Below are 20,118 nucleotides of genomic sequence, written 5' to 3' on the forward strand. Positions count from 1 at the left end.
TGGATTTCCACATATCATTACTATGGGTTCTTTAGTACTCCAAAGACCTGTGTTGCAGTGAATTTTCCTTTCATGTAGGTCCCTTAAATTAAGAACTTAAATATCTACATTTATGCAGGTAGAAACAGAATTTTCTGAAAATTCAAATAATGAAATTCCACTTTGCTGTTTTTATGTCCATTGTTTTTACGAAACACGCTACATATTGCTATAATCTCAGCTATAATTTTGTTATCTATCAGTGAGGTAAAAACAGCACAGGAAATCCAAAAGAGAAATACAGATTGGGGTGCTTTCCTCTCACCTACCTTTCTGTCTGCTACAATTTCTAACCCAAAGCAATTTGGCTGAAAACAATGAAACTCATTAAAAACTCACACTTCAGAAAGTGGGCTCATTAATCTTACGACAAGATTATTTAAATTCCAGGAAAGGAAGAATGAAGATATACTCTCAGTGATTTTTTTTTTCAGGAAAGCAGTTACTCTTGCACACAAATATGTCCTGAAGTGGAGACTGGCAAGCTGTGTTGCCAGGTATTTGAGCAGTAGGGGAGCTCAGGCTGTCTTAAATATCACAGTATGGCTGATGACCAAGCTGGAAAGGAAAAGAGGACTGTCACTCTGGATTAATTTCAGAAAACACTCATTTATTACTTTAATGGTTAGATAGTTTTAAAAGGAGAAAAAAAAAATCTCTGCACATCAAAATGAAGAATTCTTAGCTCCTAAAGTACTGTCTTCTGAAAAACTGTGACTTTTGCTGTTAACCACCAACGCAGAGCCCCTGCTTGGTGTAGAGTGTCACCAAAATCACTAATAATCGTGCAGAAAAGAGAATTCTTTTGCCAAATCTGGTGTTTCCACCAATGTAACATCTTGATTGAAAAGGGAACATGTAAGTCATAATTACTTGCAATTTCTATGGGTTTCTCACTAAGTAGTACAAGCCTCTCTTGCTTAGCTGCACATACCTTTAAGCCACTACCCCAAAGTCTCAGACAAACACCAGCACCTCTGGAGGGATTTGTAGATGAATGAGAAAATCTAGTAAAGTTTAAGTCTTTCCTTTGGCTTCAGCCACCTCTGCTGCTCTACAGAATAAAGCAGTTTCTGTAAACATTATCTTCCAAACTGAAGGGAGCATTATTTTACTTCTTCTATAAGCCAGAAACAGGCAAAACCAACAAACATTTATCAGATAGAAACTGTTGCATAAAATAACTATTCTATAATGCAGGAAAAGGGGATACCTGTTTTCTGATCTAAGTTGCAACACTCTAGACATCACAGAAATAAATTCTTACTTTTGATACAGTAAATGACAGCACTTTAAACTGCCATCGAAATTTTTTGGGATTTCAAGTGGGCCATTTCTGTACACTTCATGAATCACTAAATATGAAGAAACATCCTGGGGGCCACTAGCAGAGTCCCTTCTAACTGAGGACACCACAGCTAGAACAGAAATCCAGGACTGCCTTCTAATCGTAATGCTTTGAACAGCTGGGAACACAGTGTCAAGTCTCCCTTTCCAGGAGTAAAGGAAGAAGGAAGAAAGGGAAAGAAAGAAATTAAGTGACATCAGAATTTAAGTAAAAGAAACTCCTATTTCCTCTGTTTTGAGAAATGTATTCTTCTGCTGGAGGATTTCAGAGGACTACACAAGCTGTTAAAATTAAAAGAGCATCAGGGTTTTCAGGAACTTATACTATGAATGTATTGGCCAGACTGTGCATTCACTCCAAACATCTTTTTATTATCTACACCTAATGTAAACAAATATCCACTTACAAGATAAGAAATAATGATGGGGCAGCAGAGCTTTGCCCAGCATTCTTCCTCAGAGCAAAGCATACTCTCTTCAATTAGTGTTGAGAAGGACAAAGATGAATGGTGAGCTTCCTTTGTGTGGTTCACAGGATCAAGCCCTGCTGGAATGCAAGTATCAGCCTTTACAGTGACAAACTCCAGCTAGCATGGCCATGAGGATAATCAGAAGCTGTGTCCCTCTCTCATCTCCCTGCCAAGGACAGCAGAATTCAGTTCAATATGGCCATGGCTGACATCCTTGCAACGCCTTTGCATGAATGCACACAGACTATAGTTTTACACTCATGATCAAAACCACAGGAAGCAGACTTCCAAAAGGGAAAGAAAAAGGGGCATGAAAGAGGAACAAAGAAATACATAAGAGATCTCATTTTTCCCAGTGGGACAGTATGAGCTAGGACAAGGATTGCCTTTGTATAAACTCCGAAATGATACATAAACAAGTGGGAAATGGGGAGTTGAAACAATGAAGACAGACTAAATCACTCGAATTCCGAAAGCTTGCTTTTCAACTCTCTAATTTACTTTTAAATTGTCTTACTTTTTAGTACATTAAGATCAATTGTTTGAGCTAAGAATCCTTACTGAGCTTTAAAAGTAAGACAGAAGATATACAGCATAATGCTTCCAATTTACATTAAAGTCTATGCACTATTATCTTCTTATTATCTCCTAAAGATTTTTCCAGGCATTTAATTAACATATGACAAGATACCCAAGTTAGCAAGAAAAAAGTCACCATTTAATGCACTATCTATAGCCTTTCAGAAGTTAGTTACCCATTGTTTTTTCTCCTAATGCACTACCTAGTGCACATCTATTATTCTATTTTAATAGCAAGGCTCTGTCACAGTAATAAAAGGAACTGAGTTCTCCAGGTACTCACATTATATTTGCTAATTTGATTCCAGTACAGTGTCTTTCAAAGTCAAAGAAACATAGGTAAAGTTTAGAAGGTTTCACCCAAGGACTCTGCTGTGACAAAGGGTGCTACTATCGGCCTGCCTGCCAGAGCTCTGGCCAGGACCTGGGCTCCAGAGAAATCTTTAAAGGAACACAACACTAACAAACCACTCCAGAACACCTCTAGAAAGGTGGTGGAACAATTACCAGGGCCCCAGGGATGTCTGCCCATGGGGTCTGCCCAGGCAGATGCAGGCGGCTGGGGCTGGGGCCAGGTTGGGACAGGCTGTGGGGAGCTGGAGATGGCCCTGCTTGGCTGCAGCATCACTGGGGCAGGGACTGATGGCTCTGCAGGGCTGGGCAGGAGCACTCAGGCCTGGCGGTGCCCACTGACAATAAACACCCCACGCCCCATTTTCAGGAATCCTCAGTCTTTTGCACACATGCCCTGGACACAGATCATTATAAGTCTTCCCCACTTTCAGTCTATTCCAATTCAAACAAAAAAATTACCCTTGAACAAGAGGCAGCATATATTAACATGCTTCACACTTGTATTTTTTGCATCCCCTTTCTACCAAACTCATGAAGCTCTCTGAGCTGCTGATCCAAGGGAGATCTGTGGGTTCTGCTTTACTAATGTGGCAGGAAAAGCCTGCAGCAAGTACAAAAAAAAGCAAGACGTGCTTTAGGAGGAAAAGACACTGTTTAAAGCAAATTCTCCCATCAAACAAGTCTGTTTCCTAATAGCCCCATATCTAGTGCCTTACACTGCATAAAATCCCTCACTTTTATTTTTTTTTTCTTCCTTGGAGAAAGGTAGTCTAGTAGCATTTTCCTGCTGCTCATCTCAGCAATCACAGAATCTTGGTGGTTGGAAAGAACCTCTGAAGATAATCCAGTCCAACCCCCACTGCTCAAGCAGGATCAGCTACAGCAGGTTGCTCAGGACTGTGTCTAGTTGATGTTTTTATATCTCCAGGGATGGAGACTGTACAGCTTTTCTGGGCAACTTGCACCAGTGTTCAATCACCCTAAGTTTTTCTAACATTTAAAACAATTCCAGTCTTTCATTTGTGTGCCCACTGCCTCTTATACCCTTTGTGGGTACCATGGAGTAGAATCTAGCTCTATTTTCTTTACTCCACTCCATCAGGAATGCAGAGACATTAATCAGATAGCCTGAGTCTTCTGTTTGGTAGACTGAACAGTCCCAGCGCCCTCAGCCTCTTCTCAGATGTCAAATGCCCCAAGCAAGTCCTTAACTACCTGTATGACACTTTGCTGGACTCACCCCAAGCATGTCCACACCTTCTGCCTCTGAGACAAGCTCAGAACTGTGCTTGGTGATCCAGATGTGTCTCACCAGTGCTGAGTAGAAGGGAAGGATCACCTTCCCCTTATCTACTGATGCTGCTTTCCCTGATGCAGCGCAGGAGATTGCTGACTGGCTTTGCCCCAAAGTGTGCCTTGCTGTCTCATGTCTGTCCTGCTATTCACCACAAAACACAGGTCTTCTGACCAGTCAGCTCCCAGCCTGTGCTGAGGCATGGGAGCTCATCCAGGCTCAAGACTTCGGCATCAGCCTTTGTCAAGCTTCATGAGTTCCCTGTTGGCACATTTCTCCAGGCTGTCCGACTTGCAGCACAACCATCAGATGCATCACAGTTCTGTGTCATTTGCAAACTCCATAGGACACGCTGTCCCATCGTTCAGGTCATTAATGAAGATGTTAAATAGCATTTGTCTCAGTGTCAATCCCAGTGACTGAACTCCAGCTGGACTTCATCCCACTGGTCACAACCCATCAGCTCAGGAAATCAGCAGTTTTCAGACCACCTCGTTGTCCACTTATCTAGCTTGTAATTCATAGCTTGTCAATGATGATATCAGAAGAGACAGTTTCAACAGCCTAGTTAAAATCAGGATAAGCATCATCCGCTCCTCTAACCACATCTACTGAGTCAGTCATCTCAATATAGGAACTTATCCAGCTGGTCAATTATTATTTGCCTTTCATAAATCCATGCTAACTACTCCCAATCGCCCTCTCATCCTTAATAAGCTTTGAGAGTACTTCCACGGGAATTTGGTTCTGGAATGCTTTTACTCATCTCTCTGCTTAGAGAGCTGGCACAATGTCTCACTGCCTCAGGTCTTCTGCAGGACTGTTAACAGTTACAGCATCACCAAGTCTTTGCTTGATCTAATATCAATTCTGTTCTCCATCCTTCTCACCTAGAAGAATGGAAAGACCACACCTTTTCCAGTCGTATCATTCAAGTTTCTAGTGAGCTCAGAAGCAAAAAGTACTTGTAACAGTGCTCACCAGAGAATAACTACATTCTCAGTTCTCATTTCTTGGTGGTGAAGGGGGAAATCTGAATGCCTGCTACTTTGCAAAAAAACCTGAAACACCTCACCATCTCTCACTCCTTGAAAAGGCAAGAAGGAAAGAGCAGTAAGAAAAACCTAGATTGCCAAGTAGTTTAAGGGGACAAATCTTATCAGAAAATACCAATGCCAACTAACAAAACCTTGGAGGGTAGAGCCAAGCAGTTCTACACTCAAACTTAGTCCTATTTCCTCACACTCTTAGGTCCAATTCTACAAGATTTCACTTTTCTGTACACAGCTAAGTATATCACCTTAGGAAAGGTAACAAAATGCCACCTTGAATACCTAAATTAAGAAGAGTACTGTTTGTGCATTTTGGATCTTTTGTCATCCTCTAGATCAAAGTGACCCTTGATCTCACTTTTCATACATTTATATATAATAATTCAGTATGAGCCTGAATTAATCTACCTATTTATGCTTTAGAGGACTGGGGAGTGCTGACTGATTTATAAGATGACCTAGGAGTTATGAAGAGGTTCTTTGACCTCTGTAGTATGTGAGAAACCTTTAAAAGTCCTGTCCAGGCTGGTCCCAGCTATCAGGCTGAAGGCTGGACTCTCAGAAGGTGCAAAGAGGGAGCAGGTGAGCAAAGGCAGAAAGGGAAGAGCCACTTCAGTTTTTCTCCAAGGCTTTTACTGTTTCAGATGACAAGTGCCACATAAAATTGTGAAATGCTTTTATAAAGGAATATAGACACTACCTTTACAGCTGATCTGAAGGTCTGTCATCAGACTACACTGACTTATTGAAACCAACATCCTCCACAAGAAACACCCAAACCATTCATCAGGAACATGTGTCAGATTCTGGGTGTACTTTATTGTTAAGAGCAATATGAAAATGTTTCTCTATCTTGCTAAAGAGTACCCATCTAACTCTGAAAGGTAACAATCCTACAAGAAAAATATCCAGATGAGTGTCTGACATGCCTTACACAATCATGAATTCATGAGCCAATAAAACACCAGCTAATCTAAAGCACATCATTACACCTTCTTTCTCTGTGTGTCACAAAAACTGGCTCTAGGTTTTTCCTCATCACTGCAGATCAAACCAGCATGAGAACCCAGCTTCCATTATAAGAAGCCTTTGCATGAAGCTTCCTTCTTTGCAGCACTGTGAACAAATTTTCAAGCATCTGGCACTTGACACCTCTTAAAGACATTTTCAATGTAATAGCTAAGCAGTAAGGAGGAAAGGTGTTTGAAATGTTTTCTTCCTTTAAGAAGAATTTCAGTTTTAAAAAAATCCAAACCTCAGATTTCCTTAGCACTTTCAGTGGAACTACCCAGAACTTTTCTTCATTCTTGCTGTGATACATAGGCCTTCCTTTTGATATATGTGAGAAACAGATGCACACTACACTGCTCAAACTAGCAACAAGTGAAGATCACTTGTGTTATCTCCTCTCAAGACCTCTGCAGGTTCCTTCGTTCTGCATATTTAAACACTCCCCATTTATGCTACTCTGTCATTTGTTTGTGTGTGTGTGCGCCTTTCTCTGTGTACCACAGGATGGCAGCAAATGTTAGAATTTAAAGAAAACAGCTAGGCCAGAGACAAAGACTATTACAGTTGCTTTATATATATTATTGTTACTTGAAACAAAAGGACTAGTTCTTGAATCCAAGTTCCCAAATGCACATGCAAAAACACATGTTCTCAGGCACATAAACACAGTAATGCATGAATCAACACCACAGCAGGTCAAATGCATTTACAAAAATATTGTTTAAGGGAAACAAATTATTGGGGATGCCATTGCAAAAACTAACTCTGCAATTGGCAGAATGTTTTGCTTGATCCAAAGTAAATAATAATCAGCAACATTGAGATGGAGTACAAATTTGTATGGAATGGCAGTAAGTTGCAGTTGAGTAGAATTATATAGCTTAAATGTGTTAATATTGAAAAGGCATCCATAAAAACTCAGCCAGAGGAAACAAATTCAAAAATCATCTCAAGAGACAAGTACTCTTCCTGCTTCAGGAACATTAAAAATGCATGCAAAATGTTTTACATAGATGGGTTTGTTTGATTGAGGGCACCTGCCACAGGCAAACATTTTTAAAACTAAATAAATTGTGTATATATCTTGCATAGAGTTCACAATTAGTGTCTCAAAATTTTTAGCAAGCCATCTCAGAATGAGGAGCTCAAAAAGAAGACAAGGAAAAGAGGACAAATATATGTGGAAAAGACCCAAGTAATCTAATAGTGACATTTTCATGTGAGCTGTAGACTTCAAAAGCAGATATTTGAAAGCCTGTATTTATCATTACTATAAAATTAAAGACTAAGAAACAATAAAGAAAAACTCAAAAGCCATTAAAAACATTTTTAGAATGGGACACAGGGTAAGGCTTCAATATCATTTTTGTAGAACCAGCTTTAATTGAAAACTATGATGTAGTTTGAGAGGAACTTGTCTGTAGAGTTTCAGGTGATGAAAGGATTGATACCTTTCTACCACTGCAAAGTTATTCTCTCTAACCCTTCAAGAAGTTTAAAAAGTTTCATAGTAACTTTAGATCAAATAATTATTTTTAATTCCTGTCACATTTGCTTCTGCTTCTAAATTTTTCTGCTTTCTTTCCACCTTACTATTTTGCTTCTCTGTCTGATGCCAAACTAATCAATACATGCTATGGTAGTTTTAGGTCATGTCAATTGTTTGCAATGCACCTCTTCCCAAAAAGATAAATTAAACTCATTTGAGGAAGCCATAAACTGGCATGGCTCACTCTGATTTCAGGACTCCAGCTAATCAATATTGTGATCTTTGCACTGTGACAGCGAGACTTGACACTCCCTCCTAGATGTTCCCTTCGAAAAGCGTGATAAATTTTGTGATCACTGCACATGAAATCAGAGGGAGGGTGGGGTTTGTATGTGGCAAGATTGTTACAAGGGGATTAGGAAGGAATGTGAAAAGAAAAACTGCAAAAAACGGCTTATGCCTTTTTTCAGAGCAACTTGTCTGGCAGACATTTTGGCTGGCCAAAGGAAATTTATACTCATATGTTAACTTTCTAAAGAATTTTTTTTAAAAAATCATATCTGATGCATGGGAGGAAAGTGACTTCTGGATGTTACCTGCAGCTATGCTTCTCTACTAATATCTCCTTGTGTTATAGCCATGGCCTTTTCCCTCAAGAACTATGGGAGAGAACAGCCAAGTACAATGGTTTTCTTAAGCTGCTGCCAATTCCTGGCTGTACAATGAGGCAATTACAAGTGCACAGCTATTAGCCCAGTCTGTATAGCTTTTCCTCCCTTCAGGCTACTCTCATCCCACAAATATGAACAAGGTTCTGAAAAAATGAACATTTCCTATAGTCTTTTGCAATCTTCATCCTGTAAAAATAGATTGCAACCATGCTTATGTCATATTGTTGCTGAGCAACCTTTTAACTCCCCTCTCCTTAATCTTCCTGTTCTCTAATATCTTATTGGTCCTCACCATGATCAGTCTGCAAACTACAACTCACTAGTCAGAAACAGCACTGCCTGCTAAGCTTGCAGGACACTCTGCCCTTCAATGATTACACAGGCTTAGGGACATGTGCCTTACAGAGTAACCAGAGGCAGGATGTTGACCTAGGGGGGAAAAAAGGCTAATAGAAAACATGAGGGACAAGGAGACAAGCCCAAGTGGGGAGGGAAAAAAAAATTCATCTCTCTTGAGAAAGCTTACAAAAAATAAAGTAAAATAAAATTTAGATCTCTAATCCCTTCCCCTTCTGTCAAGGTCAGCAAAGAGGAATCAATGACCTTATCATAGTCTCTCATTTTCCCCAGTGAGCTCAGGACAAGGATCTTTCTCTAAGAGAATAAGGATTGTCAGGCAGAACAGCAAGGACTCAGCTGAGCTTTGGAAAATCTTATTGTTTGAGGGGAAATTACCAGAAAATGAAGCTTGCAAGCACGCACAGTCATTTGTGTGAATGGGCTCAGCAGATGAAGGCCCAGCAGAGCAGTGACACCCGTGGGTAAAGCATAGATCCACAGAGCTATTTGGAGAGGAACTTAGGTGCTTTTAGAAGTCATAGGGTATTCAGTCTGGCTTTCAACTGCTGCCCTGTCCTGTCCCATAAAACCCACATCTTGGCTGCCATCTCTTTGCCAAAGTCTGGGGTACCACAGGAAATATAAAACCACATTACATGTATGCCTGTGCTTTGGTCCCTTAACCACTCCTCAAATATCTGACTTCTATTCAAATACTTTAACCTTTATTGGGTTAATGAATGATGGAGAAAAAAATATCCCTCCTAGAATGCAGATATCTGCATTTATATCCCTGCCAAAGGGTAATACACCTTGCATCTGCGCTGTTCTTATTTTTATTGCATCATGATTCCACCTTCCCATGCAGTTCTGATCAGTGTGACAGAGAAAGCTTACCAGGCACCAGTAGACCAGGACATCTCCAGAGACAGTTAGAAACCTAACATCTATTTAAAATCATCCCTGAGTGTAAGGGTATGGAAATACAAACAGATTCTGGGGCAAGATTTTCTACCTTCTTTGCAATGGTTTAATCCATCTCAGTGGGCCTTGCGACTAACCTGTCATTCCAACTCTACAACCTCACAACATCTCAGCTGACTTGAGGTCACAGCCAAGAGTATACCTGGCAGTGGTTAGGTCAGTCGGCACCTCCCAAATCAGCAGCTGATGGGAGTGTTGCCAATATCAACCTTATGAGCACAGTTAACAGCGAGGTAAGTACTGAAATGCCTTGCGTCTCCAGATAAAAGGTTGCTCACACTTCAAGAGAGAAGTCTTTTACCAGTTAAAGGTTTAGTTTTAGCAGAAACAGTGAAACACTGCAACAGTTCACATAAGCTTCTCAATGTAGAGGAATCACCATCTACTTTTGTTCATGTATTTATTACTGATTCCTAGTTGATCCAGAATGAAGTGGAACTACATGTAAACTGTAATAGTTACACTAAACACAGAAAATTTCAGTGAACAGATGATCATGAGCTATTCTGGATTGTGTTCTTCCAGACTACATCAGAAGCTGATTTTCAGTATTTTACAGTGAAATAAAAACATATCACAGTAAAATGGTAGATTTTGTTCAACTGCATTAGCAAGGAGTAATAATATTAACAATGATGAACCTTGTTCTCATACAATTAAGGAGCTAAAGATGACAGATACAATCAGCTACTCTAACCTCTTCAGCTATTCAATGCACTAAGAAAAGCAAATTTATATTTGCGTTCAGTGAGCAGTAAGGACATTATAAAAAAATATAGATATAGCCTATGACCTTGGACAGAAGGATCATAAGAGGTCTCCCTTTAAAATTAACTGGAAATATAAAGAAAAGCTCCACAACACATTTCTACAATTAAAACAGCTACCTCAGTTAAACTCTATTAGTAAAAATCAGATGTATCAAGGATGTCAGGGACTTGAATGTGAAGTAAATCTGGAACTTCTCCAAGTCAGAGGTACTCGGGGCATAAATTCCAAAATTTTATTTCCTCAAATTATTAGGACTTGTGTTAATGGGCATCAGATCTGCTGGATGAATAACTACCTGGAGGTGGATACTAAGAGTAAGATGAAAACCTACCAAGTAATGGAAAATAGGCTGTAAAGGTGAAGAATGAGATCTTCCTAATACTAGAGACCAAGCAGGCAAAGGATAATTTAAAATAATTTTAAAAAAATCAAGCCAAGATATACTTTGCTATATAAACAAGAGAATGAAGACAGAGTAAGAAGGGGCACATTGCAGTTGGCCCAGTGCAAAAACTAACACAGATGTGGTCTTAGGTGAATGGTTTGTCTGTATTACCAGTAACATAGGGAAGCAAACTTTGCAAGCAAGTCAAAAGTCTAATGTACCCCAGAGGCAGGGCACATGTAACCTGGCCAGGATAAAAAAAATTGATAAAAATATTGAAGAAATGCTGAAGGCAGCATCCAGCAAATGTGTCTCCATTCATACTACCGTAAAATGAAGGTTTCAATTCCCAGGTTGTTTATATGGTTATAAAACGAAGCTACAGTTTACAGTTGGAGACTTTCAGAGTGATTCAAACTATGTAAAAAACAAAAAAAAATTCCAGAAGATGACTGATGATTTAAACCAACTGAAGTGCCATACACTTCATTAAAATTACCTTCACAGGATCTGGAACTATTTTAGGAGACAGTGGAGTTTTGAAGTGTCTAAAGCATCTTGCCTTTTTTTCTTCTAAAGGTTTATTTCCATGAAGTATCTTAAGTTAAATATATGCCTTTCCCCTGACTGCTTCAGATTAAATAATAAAGTGCATTTATTAAGGAGGAAAAAAAACCCTTGGGCTGGGCGGGGGGTGATATCTGAAGAGGCTTTTTTCCAACTGTCAACATTCTGAAGCTGAGTAATAACGCAGCCTTGGGGTTGCCATGGGAACATGTTTCATTTCCTAGGTGACAGCAATTGTATGTCGTCACCAGTGAACTGCACTGACTCTGGAAGTATGTCAAGTTCCCTTCAGATGCTGGCATCCCGAGGCTTCCTGCGCCTGCCACGGGCCAGCACCTCTAACCTGGCTCCCACAGGACCCCACCACTCATCCTCTCCTGGGAGGAACAGCCTGGTTTGGCCAAGGCAGGAGAAGGGTCCGAGACATCCTGATCTGAAGATCCTAGCAAAGAGCAAACTCACCCATGCCCTTGGTATTCCCCTGCATTGCCTTACAAACCTGCTACAGGCACAGCTTCATTCTCACTTCAGCAGCTCCAATCTCCAGCCCTTTGGCCCTGGATAAGTCCCACCATCGAGGCTTCCAGTATCAAAAATCACCCAGACCCTTGTGTCCAATTAGTAATGGACACATTATTTAAATCAACTATTGTGGAATCACCTGCACTAATAATCAACTTCTAAAAACACCCTTCTAGACAAAGATGGATTTTTAACCTGGAATTTCAGGTTATATGACTGAAGACTCTTCTTTGCAGCACATACATTCCCCAACACAACTTCAAGGCCACCAGCTGCACAGCATGACCAGCAGGATTCACTTGCCTGTGAGCATTAGGGAGGGCAAATATAGTTAAACAACTTCTCCCTAACAGCTCCTCAGTGCTCATGCACTAGTCCAAAATAAGCAACTCTGATTCTGTAATAATTATTCTGCTCTGGAAGTAGGGTGATTATTTTATTCTGGGATAATTGCTCCATTCCCAAAGTGAAATAATAGTTATAGAATAAAATCATTTTTATTTTGGAATATTTCATCCACACGTGGGAGTTATTCTAGAACAGCTAAATTATACCCTCATAGTTCGAAGGGAACAGTCCTGCCAATCAATTTTCCTCATGCAGGCGAATCCTTAAATCATCGTGCATTTGAAAGGAGCAGTGCAGAAGTTGTCATTGCACAACTGGAGACCCCTACTGTTTAATTTCAAGAAGAACCTGCAATCACCTACAGTAACTCTGGTTAGTAGTTCCCTTAAATCATTTTGAGAGGAGTCAATAAAATTAATTACAAGTACATCAAGTGATTTTCAGAGCATGCTAAAAATATTACTGGTAGATGAACCTCATCACATGACTTGAAAATAGTATCCATGTCATTGAATGCCTTCTTCCCACTCACATGGTCAGGAATTGCTGCCAAGGATGGCCCTGGTCTATACTCAAAGAACTTTGCATGTTGAGGTAAATGTGGGTAGAGGAATATGCCAGCAGCTGTAGCAGCACTTGATTTCTGAAGGAACTGGGGGCATACCCCAGCCTGTGCAGCTATTATGCTGTTTGTTCCAAGGTAACTATCTTAGACAGAAATTTAAATTTAAAACTGCTTACTTGAAAATACATTCAAAATCTGTTTTGACTTTGACCACTGTTTTCTAACATATACAGCTCTCAAGAAATAAAGAAAGAAGTTCAATGGGCATTAAGCTAGGCAAAGAAGTCAGAAGGCTCAAAAGTTTAGGTTCCCACAGCAACAGTAATTCAGCAACATTCAAGATACAGAGTGAGCATAAATTAACAGTTATTGGAAATGCTGCATATGTGCAGTGTGGCCATGCTAACATTGCTATGGGAACCTTAACTTTTGAATAAATAAGCATACTACCAAAATAAAAATCATACAAAAGAAATCATTACAGACTTTACTGGAAAATGCTGCACCGAATTCCTCATCTGAAATCTGTTGATTCAGAGCATCCAAATAGGTGAGAAAATAATCTCTAAGAACAGGGGCACCAGAGCTATAACTATCGCTGACACCAATGCTGCAACTTTATTTTAAATTTTAATTTATAGTCAAACAGAATGCAAAATCACTCCAAAATTACAACAGATGAAAAAACAGAAGTTCATGTACAGCTATCACCCTCCCCTCTTTTCCTCACAGATTTTTCATAAATTAAACATTTTGGAAGAACAAAGTGGAAATTTACTACTGGCTTTAGTCTTTTCCAGCTAATTTCAATTTAGGGGAAAAAGAAAATCTAGCTGTATTCTGACATACGCTTACTTAGTAGCTGCAATTCTGGATTGACGCTCTCACATTATTCTAACTAAACTCAAAGTGTTCATTTCAAAACAGCTTGATTTGGTCAGGTCTTTGGTGAAGGAAGTTTTGGTATTTTTAAAATAACCTAGTGACACTAAGCTGCTACCTCAGCCTTACTCTCTAGGAGACCTGGATGTTTCTTCAGAGTAGAAAAACCAGCTCTACCACTCCCATCCAATTATCTGTGATGCATGACCTTGGGCAAGCCAGGCTTACTTCCCTAAGCTTCACTTCCTTGAGCTGTGAAGCAGGGATAAGGACACTCACATTCCTTTTGACGCACAGGTCCAGTGCGTTAACTAAGTGGCTTTTCTCTCCTATTTTAAACAACAACAAAATCTTCAAGGCACTCTTTTTGCAGTATTTTAACAGAATTCCAGCAGCATCTGCAATAATGGCTCTGCCAACTTTTCATCTAAGAAAAGAAAAACTAAAAGCTCCTTTCTGCCACTCCAGCTTTTCAGTCCTGCATGGCATATATGGTTGGTCCCACCCAAAATCCTGTTGAACAGGTTTCTTCCCCAGAGTGACTGCAAGACCACCAAATCTTTGATCCAAGAAACAGGGCAAGTTTCAGAGTCCTGGAACTGCAGAGGCAAGATAAATAGTGTTCTCCAGTCCAAGTCAATGCAAAAGGCTTTCTTGCTGATGTCCTGGCAAGCATGCCTGGAATTGTACTAACATCAGCAGGATTTCCTTGCTCACAGTAAAAGCAGGATATTGGCTTTGAAACAAGCCACACAGTTCAAAGAGACCCTAATCTAAATTATTTGAAGTGACTCTGATTTCTTGGCATTTATAGCATAGACTTAATGAAGATTACATGGACCTACCACTTGAACATGTTCTCTGCTTATCATTAATATTTTACTCAGCCATGAACTTGAGTTTCCCTAGATTGATTTAGAAAAATAAGAAAACTAACACTGGTTAGAATAATGCTTTTACAAAATCAGAGATATTTCAAATAGGTAGTGACATCCCTTGCTAGTAAATGTGAGACAGAAAACCTTTCCCAGTATACTCATGAATGAATTTCTCTCAGCAAACAGACACTGTGTCATTTGGTCAAAATTAAAGAGTTTATACTCCTTAATATACACTGATTCCTTCTGGTCTTCCTCCACGAGGCAGGATACTGTATTTTCTAGACTGGAAGAAGCAGGACTTCTGTGAATGGAGCCTAAGGAACACAAAGTTTAGGTGGCAGAATTATATTTTCAAACTGTATTTAAGATATTGCATGAGGGAAGGACAGAAAGCATGGTTTAATTGAAGCCCCTGTCATTTCAAGATGTTTGCAGCTATCCTTCAACAAACTGCCAAGTGCTTTAATAACCAGCTGCCTTCTGTGTTTAGTCACCTCTCATAAATGGTAACCTGCACATATTTCAACCTCCATACCCTGAAACCATACCACGTCCAGTACCCTGAAACCACTCTTGTGCTGTAGCCAGAACCCTCACCATCTCTGCTTGCTTTAGATCCAGCCCAGCCTCACAGCATGAAGGACACTTTTGTCTGGACAGGCTCCACTGGTGTCTGAAACTCTGTTTCCTTCCTGAGACAGTTCCATTCCTAATTGCTCTTGCTATGTGGCTTCTCCAACATCCTCTGAAGCTCTACTGTTGAATCCCAACTATTTTCCTTCCAAAATTATAGCAGCAAGGATGTAGTTGCATGTTTGCTCACTCAGTCCATGAAGTGAGAAAAAAGTCATCATGTTTTCTAGTGAAATTGTAAGTTATCTTTAAATTATTTAACATATCTTCTGTTAATAACAGATCTTAAATGAAGTTCATCAGGTAGTAATTTTTTTTTAAATTTTCCCACACTTCATGAACTTAACTCTGATGTACTGAGAACATTTCTAGCCTTACTGACTCCCATTTATGACAGGTGGAAATTACTTAGCTTGGTTTTCTGGGACAGCAATGGGAGTCACCAAAAAAGAAGATCCTTCCATGTACTTTGTGTTCATATGTCAATAGCCATCAACTTGTCATAGTTTTATTATCACAGTTCTATCTACAGAAACTATCTCTGCTGTTCAGCATGTTTTTAGCCATTACTTGCCCTCCCTCCTGCTCTCCACTTCACTCTTAGGGGCATCTTCCAGTTTCAGAATGTATAGAGCACTCATCTTTGCCTTCTGACAAACCATTCAAAGTGTAGCGTACTGAAACCATTCTACTAGTTTACAAGTTGCCTATTCACTTCAGCATCCAGTGCTGGTATGACTAAAAATAAATAACAATAATAAATCAAGATTATGTAGTAAATCTCTTCCAGATTCCAGCATCAACCCCAACTGTATACACATCATGGTGAATTTTGGTAAAAATCACTCCCTATTAGCTCTTGCTACCTCTAATAATAACCATACAGCATTCAAACATTTAAATTAGACAGAAATTTTTTTCTCTTACCCTTAATTTCCTCTTTCCTTTTGACCCTATCCCCTGCCAAATATAAGCTAAAAATAGTTCATGACTGATTGAAGCTATTCTCCCTCTCAATGGCATAACATGGTAAGGGCTAGAGCACTGATAGTGAGGGAGTCAGGTTATATAAGCAAACATAGTGCCTCCTGGCTAGATGCAGATGAGTTTCATTTATAATCTGATACCTTGTCAAAAGATCCATATCCTGTATGCAAACCATTATGTTAATTTGTTTTATTGAACATCCAAATTCATCACACTCTAAAATGTAAGCAAAAAAAGTTGTTTCTGAAATGTCAAGGAGATTAAGCTCTGCCTAGGTGTTTCTGCTTAGATAATACTAAACACACAGTGATAGATATCTTAACGTACACAAGTTCTAATGAACTGTGTGCATAAGGAAACTGAAAACATCTACATGTCACTTTACAGGTGACTCAGTGCAGGTTTGTTTCCCTTCAGGTCTCATTTCATACTGCCTCTTAGTGTTCCAGCCATAAGAGCACAGTGCTGCTCTAAAACACTTCAGAGAAAATAGCAAGGATTGTACAAAGTCCTGGTAAAGTTGCCATTCTGTGTATCATTTTAATGTATCTCTCTTTTAATCAGCGCGATGTTGAATCTCCCTTTTCTTTACTACTGTGTATGGTGCTCATAACTGAAGAAGATTAATTAAAGAAAGAGGACATGCACAAAATCATATGACTCAAAAGATGATACATCACTGCTGACCAAAGAGTAGTCCTAAAATCTGCTACAAACCAAGTCATGGTAGTTTGTCAGCAGAATACCATTTTATTTATTCAAACCCAATTCTGCTTTAAAATTAACTATGCTGACTGCCATATCTCAGAGCTATGCCTGTAGACTTGTATCTGTTACACATCTACTTTATGCGAAAAGAACCAAAAAAACCCCGCAAATATGATGTTGCTCTTTACATACTAAATCTCTCCCCATTTCTACTGCTACTGAAGCCCTCAAGACAGTACATTTTTCTCTGTGTGATGGCCCAACCCTCCTCTGTGTTTACAGCACCTCTCAAATTTCTGTGATCATTCATCATTATGCCCAACTTTTGTGCCAGAGGTCAAACATCAAAACATTACTTGCTGGAGGCCTAAGACCTCATGGAATTCCACTAGTAGGTCCTCACAGAGCAAGCCTGGGGCTTCCCTCTTTGTCTCTGCCTGCCACCCTCCCAACTTTAGATCCTTTTGTATCATGTAGGATCTGTTTTTTCATCTTTCCTTCTGTTCACCCAAACATTCTCTATGTGGTACTGCACTAAAAATTCAACTCTATTGCCTTTAGAGACAGCAGCAATATTTTCCTCTCCATTTAGTGTGTACAGATGTCCATCTAGCCACAGAAGAGAACAGCTATCAACTGGGGGAGCAGATGAGGGAAGAGCATCCCCAGACAAGATACCTTCCCAAGTGCCACTCACTAGTGGCAGCTGTCACCTTCCTTCCACTTCTACCAAACCCATCCTTCCTGTCCTGCATGAAAAGCTGCATGTTGCAGCAGACCTCACTAAATGGGAGGTGCAATGTGTGATTATTTTGCACCTCTCTTTCCCCAAAAACCCAAACCCACAAGGCATCAGAGTTGTCCCTGCTCAGTATCAAATGACATCACCTCCAGGCAAGGTCCTGTTAACTGCAGAAACCAATAAAGCAAAAAAAAATCTAACCTAAAAAGAGCTGATCCTGCCCAAGCTGCCGGTGAACAGGGGCTTTGGGCACAAGGCAGGATCAAGTCCCCCAGCTGCAATATGAAAACAGTGAGACAGTTGGTTTTAATTATTTACCCATCTTAATCCTGTTCATTTTAACATTTAATCAAAGAAAAAATTTTAAGGATTAGAATATATGACATTGACCTAGCCATGAACTACAACACAAGTACATTGCCCATTACAGTTCTGTTTTCACTGGTAATGTAATTTTCTGAATCCTTGCATTTTATGAAATGTTTGGGAGATTTTACCAAGACAAAAGAGAATTTTTCACATCCATCCCATATACGTGATTGCTCTTAATAAGGATAAGCAGTCTTATCTTGCACAATTTTCCACAAAATAAACATAGATCTCAAAACATCAGAGTTTTTTGCAGATTAAAAATTCAAATCTATTACTTAAACACACAAAATACAAAGACAAACCTACCCACCTTACAGAGATATTTCCATATGTTTGTTTAGTACTTGGGAGTGTGAAGGCATCCCTCTTCTGATTGTGGTGAAGTAACAGCCACAGACTTCAAGCACACTGGCAGCATTGCTCAAAAAATTGCTCTAGATCTGTCCAGTAGAGGGCAATGACATACACGCACACACAGTGTGAAGTTGAATATGAAATGCACGCTTGTAAAAAACAAAACTAAATTTAAGAAATCCCTATAGTTCTAAATCATTAATAACTGTTTTATCTATAATATTTATATTCAGAAGTATACAGATCAGTGTCTGCCATTTTAATGCCTCAAAGAACTTTCAATTTTAAAATTATACATTAAAAATCTTTTTGATGTTTTTGCAAAATTGACCACTATCTATACAGAAACAAGTCAGCCTTACATAAAAGAACAATATATCTTTACTTTACATTTGGCTGCAGGATAAATGCTGGAAGTGTTTTTTGTCTCTTCAGCAACACCTATTTTAGTTGCTAAAAAAACTTCACTTTTTGTTTAACATTGGTCCAGAAGAATACTGTTAAATCATTTTCTTCCTGTCACACACCCATCTATTACAAGGAGTGCTCACAGCCATTAAATAAGATGCTGTGTTTGCATGGAAAGCTGCTGCTGCTGCAGCCCAGCTGTGTCTTTTTACATTGCTCAGGGATATTTTTTTAACTACACCTAGAAATAACCCAAAACTTCATCGGGGTCTGCAGTCCATTCAGACTTGTAGGTAATAAGGAGGTTGGGGCTGAAGCACTGAACCACTCCTGCCAGCTCCTGCCAGACCCCTGCAAGCAACCAGCACTCCTGTCACTCCAAGGACAAGAGGAGCTTCTGGAGAAATAGATATGGTAGAAAACCCGGTGAAACACAAGCCACCACAAGTGCTTGTTTATGTCTGGTGTGACTTGTTTCAAGTGCTGTCACCTAATATTATCTAGGCTCCCAAAATTTTCCACCACAGTTTTGTATGATCTCAGGTTAGATTCTCAGATCTCCTACCCCTGTGCCGCAGATACAGAGAGAACACAGCTGTTAAACACACCCCCAAATAGCAGGCATGAAAATGAGATGCAACTCACAAGTAATACTAAATTTTCTGAATTTTTTTTTTTAGTATGGCAAAGAATGGTTCATGTCAACACATGTCATCATCTGAACAGTTTTTTCCAGAGTATCCAACTTACTTGGGTGAATGTGGTAGTTCCTAGGGCAGCTGGTCAGGACTCAGAATTTGCTACAAAAGGCCTGCAGTACACTGCACTCCGGGAGGGAGGAACAAGCCTCCCAAAGCCCAAGTACACGGGCTGCTGCCAGAGTTAGCAGGCAGTGGGCGAGGACTCCTCCAGCTCCTTTTATCAAGATGTTCATTTCATGATCTACTGGTTTCCTAGCAGCTGCCACAGCTGGAAGTGTGAGAGAGTCCCGCAGCCTGAAGCAGCAAGCACGGAGCAGCTGCCCAGGTCATGGAGTGCGGAGGCCCTGGAGCCTGCAGTGCAGACAGCAAGCCAGCAAGATACTTGGATTATGGTGAAAGCTCAAAGTAGAAACTTCTGGAACAGCCTTACATTTTACACAGTTTGGATTTGCCTGTGCAAAAGAGACATTTTTAGAAGATCCACCACTCACTGTGATTTACACCTCAAGGACTGACTCTTGCATGTTGTATGGTAACCCCTCCTTGCTCTGGTTACATTCACCTCACATGTTTTATGTTTTCTTCATCATAGACACCTCAAAAGTGTTTGTTTTTTTAATCAAAAGAGCTGCTTGAAAAACTTGAAGTTTTAGAGAAGTGCAG

General features: G+C 39.8%; 1 protein-coding gene and 1 long non-coding RNA gene across 2 annotated transcripts in view; both read right to left on the minus strand.

The window, feature by feature from the left end:
- Nucleotides 1–18,493, minus strand: part of LOC115948300 — a 137,566-nt gene extending 119,073 nt beyond the window's left edge. The window contains exon 1 of the long non-coding RNA XR_004082133.1: nt 18,303–18,493. This is a non-coding gene — a long non-coding RNA (uncharacterized LOC115948300). The remainder of the gene's footprint in view (nt 1–18,302) is intronic.
- The window catches only part of PDE10A (phosphodiesterase 10A), a 338,217-nt gene that overhangs the window by 290,537 nt on the left and 27,562 nt on the right, over nt 1–20,118 (minus strand). The window lies entirely within an intron of this gene.

Source organism: Geospiza fortis, unplaced genomic scaffold (assembly GCF_000277835.1).
Source record: "Geospiza fortis unplaced genomic scaffold, GeoFor_1.0 scaffold41, whole genome shotgun sequence".
In the NCBI taxonomy this organism is placed as follows: domain Eukaryota; kingdom Metazoa; phylum Chordata; class Aves; order Passeriformes; family Thraupidae; genus Geospiza; species Geospiza fortis.